The 14,376-nt window shown below is 41.1% G+C and overlaps 1 long non-coding RNA gene across 1 annotated transcript in view; it reads right to left on the bottom strand.

Annotated features, from left to right (window-relative positions):
- LOC142814733 (uncharacterized) overlaps positions 1–14,376 on the bottom strand; it is a 28,367-nt gene that overhangs the window by 2,786 nt on the left and 11,205 nt on the right. Inside the window, exon 2 of the long non-coding RNA XR_012895063.1 lies at positions 12,191–12,393. This is a non-coding gene — a long non-coding RNA (uncharacterized LOC142814733). The remainder of the gene's footprint in view (positions 1–12,190; positions 12,394–14,376) is intronic.

The raw sequence follows: 14,376 nt of genomic DNA, 5'->3' as shown, positions 1-14,376 counted from the left end.
AAGGTCAGAAAAGTTTTTCAAGCATAGTTATGTGACGTTTCTTGACAGTACATGACTGTGACATTGCACACTCTCACACTGCACATGTGTCTATATTTCCTAACATATTTGCTAGCAAAGCCACAAAAGGGTGTTTATCAATTTAATTTTTTTCAAATTTAGTGACTTTTCCAGGTTTTTCACACAGATTAAAAGCAAACTCCATGACCATAATGTTTGCTGTGTGGTGAAAAGAACACTTTACCGGTAAAAAAATAAAATATGAGGCACTCATATAAAACAAATGAACACATTTTGCACACACACCCATAATGTTGTGAGTGTATGTGGTAAGTATGAAAAAATGTGTGTATCTGGTAAAAATAAAACCTGTGACCCAGGCACTGAGAAAGTTGGCTGTTTGATTTTTGGAACAACCAGGACACAACCACACAAAATCAACTGCAGCTGCAAGTTTGAAGGAGCCTGTGATAGTCCAACAGTGGAGCCAATGCTGCTACGGAAACGTAAAGGTGGCGCCATCTCGCAGCATTCATAAAAAACAAGGATGCGGCAACCCGACCAGTTGGCTTACTGGGGCACATTCTAGTTCATTATAATGGCTATAGCCTGCAGGCCATTTAGGATTGGATTAGATTACCTTGACCTAGACTGCTGTATTTACTAATGATTTACAGCGCCATCTAATTTGTACATGTCTAAAATATACTTTTCAGCAAAAAGAAGTACTTACACATTTTATGCAACCTTGCCTTCACAACGACTGACAACAATGTCGCAAAAGGAAAGCGTACAGCAAAATTTACTTTATTGTTTCTTTCAGTCGCTTTATTTTTTTACAATATGCACACATGCTTGTTGGTGTTTTATTTCTCTGGGTTCTGACACATGGAGCACAATGAAAGTTCTCAGACACCTGCAATAAAAGCTGGGGTAGCGTTTGAAGCACTGATGTTTGAATATGGGGTGGAAAAAAGGAATCTGTCAGACCACAATAGCTTCCCGATTCCATAAGCAAATAAAAGATGCAGAATAGTGAGTTAGGCAAATTGGTGAATGTTCACCGTAGAATAATTTACAAAGGAACGGGTTAGAAGCAGTCCGAGAGGGTCACAGCGCTGATTTCACAACTGAAGTTTATTTGGAAAAGGAAAGAACATATATAGAAAATATTGACTCATCAACACTGTGCACATGTACACATGTGTTACAACACAGAATGATTCATGTCTTCTTTAAGACATTATGTTCTTCATCTAGAAGAATGTTACATAAAATACTTATGCACTTGTTGTTAGATTTAATGAAAAATGCTTTGGCTATTTCACACATGCGCTAATCAACATGTCAATATTTGATACTTGTTTTCTACAAGTGGGGCACACACAGGGCTGGGTAGTATCACAATAGTATTTAAGAGATACTTTTGAGTGTCTGTATTGCTGTATTGAGACACTTTTCAAAAATGTATTTGTGTCTCAGTAGTGAAATACTTTTACGGTGTATCGCATATATCGCGATACTATTCAGGACACGGGTATCCCGTTACTTTTTTTTTCGTAAATGAGCTCAGACGTATTGACAATGGGGGGAAAAATCTCTGCTGTGACCTTGGCAGTCCACGGCAAGATATGCACTCACCATTTCTACATTTCTGCTGAGGGTGAAACTGGCTTCTACCTTCTTGAAAGTGAGCTAGTTGCTTTGTTACCCGCATCCCATTGTGCTTCTTCAGACAGAACTGGAATGTGTTTGAATGATGGCCTGCTTCAGCGTGCCAACAATGTTATACTGCCATATTGAATTCCAGCGCAGATATTTTCATTGTGAGGAGCATTGTATACTGCACAATGGGCGCCATTTTTTAAATGCATTTCCTCATGCCAATTGAACGAGTAGTGTTTTTTTTCTCGTTTTTTTTTCCACTTTTTTTTTGCGGCGCTCATTTGAAAAACTGGAGCTTATTGCGGAAACCACAAACCACCCAAAGAATTTGGTGCGTGGTGCCGTGTTCCATCTACGATACTTATTTCTGCAGAGCATTTCTGAAAAACGCCAGCATGGCCAAACGGCGATGCGAAGGAGGTCTTTTTGAGTTTCCTTTCACATTCCTTGTTTTGTCCGTTCTAAATTCTTTCTGCCTTTTCTAAGATGTTTCTAGAAAACACTAAACCTTCAACTGGAAGTTCGTTTGTTTATGGTTCCAGCACTTCGCTTGAACTATGCTCCTTCTTGCATAACTGATACTGTTGCTGTTGAGTTCCGGATTTCGGTGTACAATGCGTGTGACTGATTCTCTCATATGGCATAATTTTTTATTGCAACTGATATCTGAAAATATGTGGTTATTAACAATTATGAGCAGTGTAAGCATCCTTTGTAATGCCTTAATGGCACTCAGAGGATGGTTAAAATATAATAAATCAATTTCATTCGCAAGTTTCAATGCGCTGCACATTTTAGATATTATGCTGCACATAACAAATGTCTATATGGAGTATAACTATCCCCGACATAGAGAAAAGTATTTCAGTATCTGTATTCCGGAATACTTTTTTGTCTTTTTGCAAACGTATCTCTGAAGTATCCTGTCACATCAATTACAAATTTATCTCAGTATCTGTATTTTATGCTTCCAAACCACGCATTTCGCTATCTGTATTCCAGAATACTTTTTCGGGCATCTCTGCCCAGCCCTGAGTACACATTCACATCACCTACAACGAGCTGCCAAAATAGACATGATTTCAGCATCTGATAGCATTAGCTCATGCTCTCTTAAGCGCACGTTTATGTAACGCCCCATTTCACCTAAATATTCACAGCCGCAAGACAGTGGAATCCCATAAACCACGCCAGTAGTGCAAGGAGCATATCTGTGGACATGACTGGAGACACATTTGTTCCCTTTCCCTGGCTGCTGACACAACGCTCTATCCACCAAAGTACACACATTATGCACTTTATTACGTGCTGACATGTTTATGCTATAACGAGCACCAACATTTTTCAAACCATGTGCTATCCTGTGTATGCACGGGATAACTGCCTGCCTCTTTTTCTTGCTAAGTTCTGGTGCACTAGAATCACAACAATGAAACTTCTTGAGCTTTGAAATAAGTTTTTCCGACAAGGAGCAAATCACGTCACCCGGAAAGCCAGAATTCGCAAGGCGAGCAACTTGTGTATCAAATGCATGAGCCATAAGGTGCTGGCGTAACTTCTGAAGAGCGGCACCCAGCACAGTTTACGCAATGGCTCCCTGTATGGTTTTGAGTGGCCATAATTAAAATTCATAATTGGCTTTATGAATCTAGGTTGGTATTGCAATATATGTGATCTTTGACGAAAGCCTGTCTTAAATCGAGAAACTGTAGCTGATCAATTTTTGGCAACTCCAAAGTGAAATGCTGACATCCCGTTTTCCTTAACATCTTTCTTTATATTAGCAACCAGTACAGAGCAATTGTTAATGTCCAGTAGAACTAAGAAGTCATGGACATATCAAACAGCGTATGATGATAACCAATTCAAATGCTTTTGCAGCTGCCCGTCTACATACCCAAGAAAAATGTACCTAATTACAGCTATATTCATGATTCAATGCAGATACCAGATTTTTGGACAAAATTATTTCCCTTCCAAGACACAACGGTAGAATTTAGGTGGCCTGCATGAGCTGTAAAACGATGCAATAGAGATGCTACACTGGCACTGAAACAACAACTGATCATTATCTTCTCTTATGCACTGCTTTATACACTTCAAATCTTCACATTGGGGCGAACAATAATATAAATCTTTTACGTCTATGCCAAATGCGTTGCGGCACAAAAAAGGTTGTTCACTTAGTGATAAGATGACAGGTTCTGAGTTGGAAATTTTTAGCGGGTCAGAAGTCTTCAAACGCTCCAAATTTCTTTGAAGATACTCTGAAACATTTATTTACCAAGTGTCTTTTTCTGAAACAACAGCTCTTAGTGGCAACATGAATCTTCACTGAAATAAAAACTGATAGTTTTTGCCTTTTTCACACTTGCCGCTAGGCGTTCCCGATTAAGCGTTAGTAACAGGGCATAAACTTATTCATTCAGTCACCCGCTTTTTGCATCAACATTTTTTTCATTAATATATACCCTAAAGGCCCACTCGGGAATTACACAGGGGGTTTTAGTTATACAATACATTTGCAAATCAGAACATTGCCATGATAAAATTAAAATGGTAAACAAAGTAAAATACAGTTCTATAGACAAAGATGCAAAAGGAAAAAAAAATTATGGCAGGAATGAAAACTCAATAAGAGAGACAAAGCTATAGTGCGAAAAAATATATATACGGAAAATTGCCATGAAAAAAATTGCCCCCTATCTGCATATTTGACTAAAAATGACATCAAAAGACTATTGTCTTTTGCCTGAAAAGAGTGAATAGACAGAAATATTTATTTCATGTTTTGCACGAGAAAACTGGTGAATGGGATCCTGGACGTGTTGCGTGAGACATGAGCGCAATCTGGCGGTAATTTCAGAAAACGAAAGGATGGCCTTTGTTATAGCGAGCACGCAGCATGCGTGCAATCTTGAAGGCCATATTTTGTAGATTTCAAGATAGATAGCAGCACAGTATCGTCTTAGCAAAGCGTAGGAGACTCGCCTTTTCGTGCGAAGTGTCGCATTGTCAACTGCAGTGCTTAGAATTACTTCTTTATACCTTTTCTAGTATAATTAAACACAGTGCAGAATATCGACGTGTTGATATTGTGCCTCAAATATGCTCAATATTTGCTTTTTATCGACAATCGTACAAGTATGAACGCAGAAACTTGAGCAATACTGGCGGATGCTGCGGATGTTGTCGTGCTTGAGCCTTTTTGCTGACAGACAGACCAAAATGTTTGCATTGAAATATCCCAAGGAAGACTATCATGTTTAAGGAGAAAATATATTTACAATGAAAGAAGAGTAAAAATAAGCACATACATGCCCTTACAAACTCACACAGATAGGTAAGTCCTATGTCCAAGAAAATATTGAACTGGTTTACAAAGGCGGCATCATCAATGAATCAAGCAATGTCACCCGGCAGTGTGTTCCAGTGTTGTGTGGTTCGAAGTAATGGTGAGTGTTGATACATAATTGTGCGTGCCAAAAAAGGCTGTATTTTGAATTGGTGATCAATATGTTTCAAAATATTATGAGGTGTGTTTGTGCAAGCTTTACGGAGGAAGATTTACTATGATAAAATGTATGAAAATGCAACAACAGTGACGACAGTCTGCGTTTTTCAAGAAGGGGTAATGAAAGTGAGTGTGTAATATCTGTAGTGCTGCAGTTGCGAGAATACTACTTGGTGATAAATACTGCTGCTTTATTTTGTATTGATTCTAGTTAATCTATGAGATATGATTGATGTGGGTTCTAGATGATGGATGCATATTCTATCTTTGAACGGACAAGTGTAGTGTACGCTAGCATTTTAGAGGTATAGTTCACCTAGTAAAGGTTTCTTTTAATAAATCCAAGTGCTTTTGACACCTCACTAGTTATGATATCGATGCGCTTATTCTAAGGCAGGTCAGAAGATAAGTGAATTCCAAGATAATTGAACAGGGATACTTTTTCAATGGAGACAGCTTGAATTTCATATTGACTCATTTCTTTTTTTTTTTTTTTTTCGTTCAGCGAACTGGGAGCGCAGAGAAAACACAAAGGACGAAGCGAGGAACCACACAACACGAGCGCTCAACTAACAACTGATTTATTTTCCACATCGGAAGGACATATATAAACACAAAATGCGCATGTCAAAAAAAGATTATGACGAAATCAAGGGCAGCATGCGAAGCGTGTAATCAAGGCACATGTCTAAGGGTTATCTAGGTAGCTGAATTCACAGTCAAGTAGTGAGAGGGAAGGATGACTTATACATTGGTCCGTATTCCTGGAAATGTGATAGGCTTCAGAAATTTCGCGCGTAGTTTGATGAGGATGCCGGAACAGAACAATTGTATTCTCAAACAGAGGTTGGCACTTGCACGAAACGCAATGTGACGCTAAATGGGAGTAAGGTGTACTTTTCAACGAGCTTCTGTGTTCCCTGAGACGCACGTTCACACATCGGCCGGTCTGGCCAATGTACATCCGTCCGCAAGAAAGGGGTATCTTATATACTACTCCGGTGATGCACTTAACAAACTTAGTTACGTGCTTCTGGAGGCATCCTCTACCTTTAGATGCATTATGTGCCCTCCTGTGCACCATTGAACATATACTGGCCAATTTATTGGGTGCCGAGAAAACCACGCGCACACCGAACCGGTTTCCCACGTTTTTTAACCCATGGGCCATTTTATGAATGTAGGGGATTACTGCCGCGCGCTTCTTATTCCCTTCCTTGTTCTCTGAAGAAGTACATGTGCGTTTTTCATTATTTTTGACCGTACGCAAGAGCTTTTCACAGACTGAGGCTATTACGTAGGAAGGGTATCCCGCACCTATCAGCCGTTCGAACTGTGCTACGAAACCACTTTGCAAGGTATGCAGGCAACTTTTTCCGAGGGCTGAACGTAAGCATGACATTACGATTCCGCGTTTAACAAGCTTGGAATGTCCGGAAGAGTAGTCTAGAACGGGTTTTGCAGAACGAGGATTATATCGCCAGCAAAGGTGCTTATCACCAAAAAACAGGGAAAGGTCTAGGAACTGCAATTTGTTATCTTTTGGAAGCTCGGAGGTGAACCGGAGGCCCATGCCTTCCTTCTCGAAGCATGCCTTCATACTTTCAACGTCCACTGCTGAACACTTCGTGATGATAATCAGATAATCGTCAACATAACGGAATACTTTTGTGCCAGGTTGAAGTTTAGTGCTTAAGGCTGCATCCACCTTCCCAAAAAAGATTTGGCTTAAAACAGGGGCCACACTTGAACCTATACACACACCTGATTTTTGCATGTACAGCTTGGAAGCTCGGAGGTGAACCGGAGGCATGGGCCTCCGGTTCACCTCCGAGCTTCCAAAAGATAACAAATTGCAGTTCCTAGACCTTTCCCTGTTTTTTGGTGATAAGCACCTTTGCTGGCGATATAATTCTCGTTCTGCAAAACCCGTTCTAGACTACTCTTCCGGACATTCCAAGCTTGTTAAACGCGGAATCGTAATGTCATGCTTACGTTCAGCCCTCGGAAAAAGTTGCCTGCATACCTTGCAAAGTGGTTTCGTAGCACAGTTCGAACGGCTGATAGGTGCGGGATACCCTTCCTACGTAATAGCCTCAGTCTGTGAAAAGCTCTTGCGTACGGTCAAAAATAATGAAAAACGCACATGTACTTCTTCAGAGAACAAGGAAGGGAATAAGAAGCGCGCGGCAGTAATCCCCTACATTCATAAAATGGCCCATGGGTTAAAAAACGTGGGAAACCGGTTCGGTGTGCGCGTGGTTTTCTCGGCACCTAATAAATTGGCCAGTATATGTTCAATGGTGCACAGGAGGGCACATAATGCATCTAAAGGTAGAGGATGCCTCCAGAAGCACGTAACTAAGTTTGTTAAGTGCATCACCGGAGTAGTATATAAGATACCCCTTTCTTGCGGACGGATGTACATTGGCCAGACCGGCCGATGTGTGAACGTGCGTCTCAGGGAACACAGAAGCTCGTTGAAAAGTACACCTTACTCCCATTTAGCGTCACATTGTGTTTCGTGCAAGTGCCAACCTCTGTTTGAGAATACAATTGTTCTGTTCCGGCATCCTCATCAAACTACGCGCGAAATTTCTGAAGCCTATCACATTTCCAGGAATACGGACCAATGTATAAGTCATCCTTCCCTCTCACTACTTGACTGTGAATTCAGCTACCTAGATAACCCTTAGACATGTGCCTTGATTACACGCTTCGCATGCTGCCCTTGATTTCGTCATAATCTTTTTTTGACATGCGCATTTTGTGTTTATATATGTCCTTCCGATGTGGAAAATAAATCAGTTGTTAGTTGAGCGCTCGTGTTGTGTGGTTCCTCGCTTCGTCCTTTGTGTTTTCTCTGCGCTCCCAGTTCGCTGAACGAAAAAAAAAAAAAAATGAATTACCAACTGGCCCACATTTTGATCCTTTTGCAATGTATTTCTAGTACACAGGGCTCTTTTAACTGTTTTAGTCCCTCTTTTCAAGACCCTGCCATTTTGGCATCGTGGATTGCTGTCTCAACATGTCGGGCAAGAGTAGCATCGTGGCACCTTCGTCAAGGAACATGTCCGGCAGAGGTACAAATGCTTTTTGGAATGATGAGTCCGTTGTTTGGGCATACCAAAAGGATGTGCCGAATCCTTCGTTCGGAATGGTACAGACAAGTCCGGTGTTATAAGGACTGGCTGAGGGTCATGTGTGACCAAGACGTTCATAGACGTAACAACCGCGATTCGTATCGCGACTGGTGCAAAACTTCGAAATCCGTCACGGAAACTTTGTGGAATTGGATCAGACCACAACTACCTGCCAGGAAAAAACAAGCTTCAAGTGAGGGACGTTTCTTGAACCTAAGTGATGTGTCTGTGCCGGAAAAAATTCAGCAGGTTCTGCAAAAAGGCCCGAAGTTCTCCGTAGAACCTACCCTTCGACCTGAAGAAAAGATTGCCACAGCAAGGACTGTCTCCAAGCTGGCCAAGGAGGAAGAGCGTTATAGGTGTGTAACAGAATGTGTTCAAGCAGTTTCGAGCAATGTTAGCGATGTGAGTAGAAGACTGCGTGTTCAACCAGTTGTTAAGTTTTGTTTGAACAATCAGCTAAGGGTACTCATTTCTGACAAAGAAGGGTTCTTCGTTATCATTAATGAACTAGATTTTCTCAAGAAGGCTGAGGAAGCCTTAGAAAGAAATTTTAAACCACTCTCTGTAAAAAGCAAGGAAGTAAAGACTAGAGCGATATCGCTGCTGAAAAGGCTTAACCTGGAAAAACTCGGCTCTTCAGTAGAAAAGGCGAAAGGTGTAGAGCTAGAACTTTTTTACTCCATTAAAACACACAAACCGGAAATGCCGCTGCGCGCGATTGTTTCAGAAAGGGATACGTGGCAGTTGGTTGTATCTCAGTATCTGCAAGCACATCTTTCTGCGTTGCGCGTAAATGACCCTTTTCACGCAAAAAACTCTGGTGTCGTGGTTGAATACCTCAACACATGTGAATGCTCCGGTGTTACAGCTTTTAGTCTTGATGTAGTCGACTTATATTATTCTTTGCCGCATGATCAACTGTTAAACAGCGTAGAGCAGTGCATTGTGGAAGACAATGATGAGATATTGTTCAGGAATAGCACGGGAATTTCGACTCAGTCTTTTCTAGAAATTTTGACGTTCTATTTGAAGTCCACCTTCGTCGTATGGCTTGGGAACCTGTACATGCAAAAATCAGGTGTGTGTATAGGTTCAAGTGTGGCCCCTGTTTTAAGCCAAATCTTTCTTGGGAAGGTGGATGCAGCCTTAAGCACTAAACTTCAACCTGGCACAAAAGTATTCCGTTATGTTGACGATTATCTGATTATCATCACGAAGTGTTCAGCAGTGGACGTTGAAAGTATGAAGGCATGCTTCGAGAAGGAAGGCATGGGCCTCCGGTTCACCTCCGAGCTTCCAAAAGATAACAAATTGCAGTTCCTAGACCTTTCCCTGTTTTTTGGTGATAAGCACCTTTGCTGGCGATATAATCCTCGTTCTGCAAAACCCGTTCTAGACTACTCTTCCGGACATTCCAAGCTTGTTAAACGCGGAATCGTAATGTCATGCTTACGTTCAGCCCTCGGAAAAAGTTGCCTGCATACCTTGCAAAGTGGTTTCGTAGCACAGTTCGAACGGCTGATAGGTGCGGGATACCCTTCCTACGTAATAGCCTCAGTCTGTGAAAAGCTCTTGCGTACGGTCAAAAATAATGAAAAACGCACATGTACTTCTTCAGAGAACAAGGAAGGGAATAAGAAGCGCGCGGCAGTAATCCCCTACATTCATAAAATGGCCCATGGGTTAAAAAACGTGGGAAACCGGTTCGGTGTGCGCGTGGTTTTCTCGGCACCCAATAAATTGGCCAGTATATGTTCAATGGTGCACAGGAGGGCACATAATGCATCTAAAGGTAGAGGATGCCTCCAGAAGCACGTAACTAAGTTTGTTAAGTGCATCACCGGAGTAGTATATAAGATACCCCTTTCTTGCGGACGGATGTACATTGGCCAGACCGGCCGATGTGTGAACGTGCGTCTCAGGGAACACAGAAGCTCGTTGAAAAGTACACCTTACTCCCATTTAGCGTCACATTGCGTTTCGTGCAAGTGCCAACCTCTGTTTGAGAATACAATTGTTCTGTTCCGGCATCCTCATCAAACTACGCGCGAAATTTCTGAAGCCTATCACATTTCCAGGAATACGGACCAATGTATAAGTCATCCTTCCCTCTCACTACTTGACTGTGAATTCAGCTACCTAGATAACCCTTAGACATGTGCCTTGATTACACGCTTCGCATGCTGCCCTTGATTTCGTCATAATCTTTTTTTGACATGCGCATTTTGTGTTTATATATGTCCTTCCGATGTGGAAAATAAATCAGTTGTTAGTTGAGCGCTCGTGTTGTGTGGTTCCTCGCTTCGTCCTTTGTGTTTTCTCTGCGCTCCCAGTTCGCTGAACGAAAAAAAAAAAAAAAAATGAATTACCAACTGGCCCACATTTTGATCCTTTTGTGACTCATTTCTGTTTTATGTGCTCTAATAAATGTCATGGCCTTTGTTTTGGAAGTGTTAATTTGCATTTGCCACTGGTGACACCAAAATGCAATTTTATTAAGGTCCAACCATAACGACTTGTTAGCTTGGGTGCTGTCAATTTTTCTACAAATGATGTAATTGTATGTAAATAATCTGATAGAAGATGATAAACCATGTCCAATGTCATTGATGTAAATTAAAAACAAAACTGATCCCAGGATTGATCCCTGGGAAACACCAGACTTTGCATGTGAAAGTGAAGATGCGTGTCCATTCACATAAACTGATTGGCTGCAGTTGCTCAGAAAATGATTTATTCAGCTTTTTTCCAAACCAGTGGCTACCTTATCATTATACATAGAGCCATCTAGAGTTAAAAAGAAGCCTTCCTTATCAGCAACCAAAACATGTAACTTAGCTTCCAGATGCGTCTCAGACAGCATGAACACCGTTGTGAAGAGTGACCAGGCTATGTACAACAAAGGCAAGCTGAAAAAGCCAGTAGGCTTTTTTTGTGAAGCTAAGTTGCGTGTTTTGGTTACTTTCGTGCTACCTTCGTTTACGTAGTCTTCTATGAACATAATGCTAAAAAATACTCATGAATTTAATAACACCATCATAAGAAAATGAAATGAGAAGAGAGTGTGCTACCTTGAAATGTCTGCAATAAGTGCATAGCGGAGGACGTTTGCAGCTGCATCGCCAATAATAATAATAATAGCAGTATTATTATAAAAGACAAGACATAGCCCAGCAAACCTTTTGTGATGGCAGTTCTAACATAAGCACCTAACTAAAGGTCCTTCAAGCCAAGCCGAAATTGTGGCCATGACAAATATGCACAAATTTACCGATGTGAGAAATGCTGTGCTTGGAAAGTCAGATATGGTACGTGATATGCAGAAGGAACATACATCAAAATAGTGCATGTACCAACATGGAAGCTAAGGAATGCTTTAGTCAATGGGAAGAACAAGCTGCCGAGCGGAAATTTCCGTAGTCTTGTTTACACTGTAGTCTGCCACGAGTGTGACATGTCACTCTATGAGACCTGTGATTTCAATGAAAGAGTTAAACAACATGAATATGAAGTCACCAAATCAAGGGTGGCCTTGAATGCCCTCGCTGAACATGTGGAATATAGAGGCTTTCAAATTGACTGGTCAAGCATTCGTGTTCTGGTTGAAGAAAACAAGCTTGCGTCATGCCGGCACCTGGAATCCCTGCACATGCACACAGCTGCACATATCCTCAATAAGATTTATGGAACGCTGACCATATACTTTTGGTGCTTATATCATGCACCTTGTCATACCTAAATACGATGTACCTTTCTCATGGCTGTCATTCAGAACAATATCATATGCCCAAACGTCAATAAACTTTGTTATTTTGGTCGGTGCACCTTTTTGTTTGTACACTAAGAAGAAAGAGTTATGCATTGCCTTTTTTTCAGGCCTCTTCTAGCTGTTCACTGTAGTTGCACTCGAAGGAGTGACGTTTTGAGTATTGATCAAGGGTAATGCTTATTTTTGTGATGGTGGCACAGACTGCCGCCAGTTTCCATGAATTAGCCAGGTTTTACCAAAGTTCCCCCAGTTTTCCAGCAAGGCCCCAATTCCCCGACTTTTCCAGGTTGGTAGACACCCTGCACAAATAAAGATAGATGGCAATTAAATCGCGTACTGTGTTTCTTGTCTTATGCAAGTGTAATTCTGCACTTTATTACTTGTTGCTGGGCTGGTTGGTATAACATTATTATGGAAATTCTAGACGATGTAAATGTGTGGTGCGGTGTAAATATTTTCTGTAGTTCAGCTGCGAGTGACGATCTTTCCCTGTGCTTTTTCATTTTTCCAGTGGTGCTTAGGCATCTAGAATTTTCCCCCTTAGCCTAATTACCTCCCTGAAGCTATGCATCATCTTGCCCATTAACAACCATTGTTAAACTATTGTATGTGACATTGTTGATGCAAAATGACTTTAGAGTATATGCTAGAGCTCCTGCAGGATCACCGGCTGAATGTGACAACCAGTTTACCATTTATAGGACCCGAAGTATTGACATTTTCAATATATCTGTTCGCACAGTGCTTCATTGGAGTCATGCAAGCTTAAAATATGGTGCTCCCACAAAGAAATGGTTCTTCCTGTGCTGTGACCAACAGGAAAACTATGAAGACAATAACGAAAAGATATAACAATTAGGCTTAGCGGTGTTATGTCTGCCTCAATAAATTAATGTAATAAATTAAGGCAAGTGTGCTTATGTCACCATGGTGTTGCCAGTTTATTACTACATTTGATGAGAACCTCTGCTCGCTCCACCATGATGTTCCTGGGGGTGTACACAGTCTTACCTCTGAAACAGCATTGCCAGAACTAATTTCACTGTCACAATCTTGAAAAGGTGTGCGACAAGCATGCGCCAGTGCAGAGAACACAAGAGAAGTGGTCACTGCTTACATGTTCAAGGTCGTATGCACGCACACCGGACTATGATTTTGCAGTGTCTTACATTTTGAAAGGAGTATACATCATGATGGCTGGAGCCATCTCTGTGGTCACCAGCTAGACTGTCACAATGTGCATATTGTTGCTTGAGACAACTGTTTAGGACAAAAAAAGGGCACCGTAGAAAAAAATATATTTAGGATAATATAAGGGCTTATGGTGAGGAGACTCTCAAAAGGTATATGGTGTGTCATCTTGCAATAGAGAAGCAACATTTATACCTAGTTTATGTTAGTAGGAGTCTGCTAAACATTGGCCATACAAGCTTGTGGCTAGAGAAGGATGATGTCCAGAAGATACCCTCCTGAAATGTTAACCTGCACCGTCCTCCCTTGCCCTTCTTGGTTTACTGGAATTTTCGCCCTATAGGTACTAATTCCTTCAGTGGGTACTCTTGAAGAGCTTGTGAATAAGCTCACTTTCACCACCTGCTTTACCCAAGGGCCAATCCTGCTAATGGAACTTGTTTGCTTGGCAGAAATTTTTAACAGGAAAAGAAGCTTCAATCGTTACACAAATAAAGCTACAGCATTGCAAGATTACTATGATGTTATGTACACAGACCTCCCACATACAACTCACTAAAATGTCACCAATTACCTCTATGGTGAGCCTGATTACGCCTTAAGACAGCATGTAAGTTTCTTGATCCTATACTTTTTAATAAGTACATGAACCTTGAAAAAAGAAGATCGTCACGTGCAGTGCATAAAACCAGTGCTTATGAAGTGCAATGATGCCATCGGAAGCATCAGACAAAGTGAATTCACCCTGCTAGAAAGCAAATTCTGCATGAAGCCTGTAAATGTACTGTTAACAAAGTCTTCTCGACAACTTTATTACTTCTACTTCAGCAATTTGCATAATCCTGTCTCATGCATACCTTGCTGTCAACCCAAAAATTATTGACCTCTGAGCTGTTACTCATGTGACCATGCTCATTTAACATACCTGCAAGCCTCAGTGCTAACATAATAAAATTAAAGACTTTAATGAAGTAATGCTCTCTGCTACTCACCCCTTCAAAAAAAATTTTTAGCATCCCCTTCAAACCTGTTTTTTTAAAGACTCAACAGGCACAGTGACGTGACTCATGAAAGGCATTTCCGGAGCTTGT

Source organism: Rhipicephalus microplus, chromosome 1 (genome assembly GCF_043290135.1).
Source record: "Rhipicephalus microplus isolate Deutch F79 chromosome 1, USDA_Rmic, whole genome shotgun sequence".
Taxonomy (NCBI): domain Eukaryota; kingdom Metazoa; phylum Arthropoda; class Arachnida; order Ixodida; family Ixodidae; genus Rhipicephalus; species Rhipicephalus microplus.
This window is presented reverse-complemented; position numbering and strand designations above follow the sequence as displayed.